This window comes from Trachymyrmex septentrionalis, unplaced genomic scaffold (genome assembly GCF_001594115.1).
Source record: "Trachymyrmex septentrionalis isolate Tsep2-gDNA-1 unplaced genomic scaffold, Tsep1.0 scaffold123, whole genome shotgun sequence".
NCBI lineage: Eukaryota > Metazoa > Arthropoda > Insecta > Hymenoptera > Formicidae > Trachymyrmex > Trachymyrmex septentrionalis.
Window position 1 is genome coordinate 174,581 of NW_017304363.1, and position 3,033 is coordinate 177,613.

Sequence of the window (3,033 nt, forward strand, 5' to 3'; positions counted from 1 at the left end):
ATCGTTAATTGTGATATAATATAATAATATTTATAAGTATTTATTTTCATAGACAATTTTCAAATATTAATAATGTAAATTTTAAATTTCTTTAACATTTCATAAAAATATATAAAAATCACATCTTACGTAATAAATAACATAAACATTAATAAATAATATAACAAACAGAGATGTGTTAAAGCATAATCGTTAACAACAAATAGACCTTGGACATTTTTATATATATACAATATTTATCTGCATAATGAAACGCTAATATCACACGGTAGTGTCATTAGAGTCTTGTGATATCCCGGGTGTCATCTATACTTGGCAAACAGATTTAAGCTGAGTAAACGCATCGCTCACATTCATTTGATCAAATAATCGTACAGTACAATTCGCATCCATTAGCTTTCATTAAATATCATTAATCACGGTTATGAAAGTGACAGCTTCATTTAATAATTATCCCACGGGAGCGGTATTGAGGGATTGTAGTTTCGTAGTACGGCATGCTTAAAGCCTGCAAACAACGGAAGCCATTGTTCCCGGTGTATTAGAGATTTACATGGAAAGAAAGTTTGTTTACCTACGCTATAAGAGCCTTCATTGTTCCGTCATTAATTTCAGTAATTATTCTCGAAAATGTTGATCGCCGCTTTATTTTGGTGGATAATCACAAATATTAATAATCGCATTTCGATTGTATCGATGTATTTACTGGAAAATATATCGTCTTCCATTTTCCTTCCTTATTTCGCATTTCCTAAACTGAGAAAAAAATTTGTACAACGAACTAAACACATTTAGTAGTTTGCAGATTGGATTAATTCAACGAAGAACAGTCTTCTTAATAACCTATTCAATGTTAAGCAGACTATGATTAAATTTAATTAAATAAAATTTGTTGAATTAACCAAATCCGCAAACAACTAAATGTATTCAGTTAGCTGAACAAATTTTTGCTCTCGGTGTACGGAATCTTTATATTCGTTTGTTACTTCCGTTCTTTGATATGCAAGTGTTAACACACAATGTTAAAATGTTCTCTCTTCCTGTATAGTATTAAAAGAATCGGTTTTAACTTTTCCAATCGATAGACACACAGGCTGGCAAACATCTGTCTTTGTTTGACATATGTTATAGATAAGATTGGAAGCTCAGCCATATGTTGCTAAAATCAATCTTCTATCTAGGTTCGTGTTATAAGCGTATTTATACGCGGTGTCAACAAAATGTTCAGAAAACATGGACGTGTTATTTAACTTTGTGTCAATCCGGAACTGAATTGCTTTTCATTGCTTTGTTTTTCCTATCCATCACGTTTCACGCGAATTGTTTTCAAACAATATTTTCCAGCCAAAGTTTTCAACATTAGCCTTTATGAATTGTATTTGACCGCGCCGAGATCACGGGCGCCGAATCATCGGGCGAATCATTCCGATGCAAATTGTCCCTCGCGCGATTTTCATGCCATGAGGGTGAGATCGAAGTTCGTTGATCCCGCAGAAACGATAAATTTTGTTTAGACCCGCAGCTAGGGATCTTAATTTCTCAGCTGGACATCGTCAGTTGTCCTTTTCACGAATTCATGTTGCGGGATGCAATAAGTCGACCACCCATGGACCTATATGATCTGTACGACGCGGGAAGTCTAGACGTCTTCTCTCTCGGATATGCGAGTCGTTCATTGATAATTATTACTGGTTCATTTAGTCGACATTTATTTCATTTTCGTTTTGTCAAGAAAGGAATTGCTTTTCGATCACATCGATTGGCGTGAAAACATTTTTCCGGGTACGTCGCGTGAGTTATAAGTCAGTATTAATTCGGCGTCACTACGTTCTCTTCCATAATGAAATAATTTATATGACGTCCACTTCGGCGCCTGTTCATTGGTCCGAATAAGCTACGTGACACAGGACAATTTCAGAACGATTTACCCTAAGGGCTTCTCAACTGCTGCGTTCCTGGGTTGAATCATCGGGGGGTAAATTAAAACGAAGACTTATGGAAATGCAAACATTCGTGTCGCCAATAATGATTCCTCTCGCCGAAGACCTAGACTTTAGGGTGCGAGTTAACGTCGATCAACAAGGACGTGAGAGCAAATTATCAAGTTAATTGCATCTTTTTTTGGTCGAGCCGTCCTTTTTTATTACATCGAAGATATGGCGGTGATCGTTACTGAATTTCATGGCAGAAACATAATTTAATTAATATCAAAGCACATTTTATAAAAGCAAAGGAAACGATCTCTTGTTAGATTCGACGTGAAAATAATTAAAATGTTGACTATTGAATTACATCTAGATTGTTATAGTTCCTTAAAAAATATGTGATTTTAAGAAATCACAGAATTTGCTTTTCCTTTAAAATAAATGTTATCTAATCAAATTGTCAAATTCTGTTTGGTCAGAAGTTCTCGAGAAAAAAAATTATCTATAAGGATGCTACAGAAATTCTAAGTGACAATAATAGTTGTCCAGGTTGCACACTTGTCGCCTACAATAGTATACGCCAACGTACGATTGTTTCGAGAACTCTTATGGATGCTCGCACTTTGTCCTTGTTGGCCGGTGTGGTCGTTCAGGACCGAGGAAGAAAATAATTGGACATAAATCCACCCGGTGGCCGATTCGAGGTGGTCATTATGCGGGTCGGAGCTTACCTTCGTTTGAGTGTAAGGCAAATATAGGTCGCTATCGTACGCGCAACCATATCCATTAAATGTATCTGAAATATATGACAGGCAATAAATAGACCGCGATAAGTGCCAAATAATATAGAATACTTGTCTCGTGTAATCGCATGCGTTTGATTAAGAAAAAGTGATAAGAAAATTAAAGATATCGCTGAAGTTAAAATATCTTTCATCAACAACTCCCAAAATAATTTTTCACTTATTTGTATTATTTAGGATTAGACTTACAAGAAGAATTTTGAAGAAGAAGAGTTTGCTTTTAATATAAATAAAGATTTGGTGTTGAAATAAATTATAATTACATATATATATACATATTAGATACATTTTATATTATTAATATA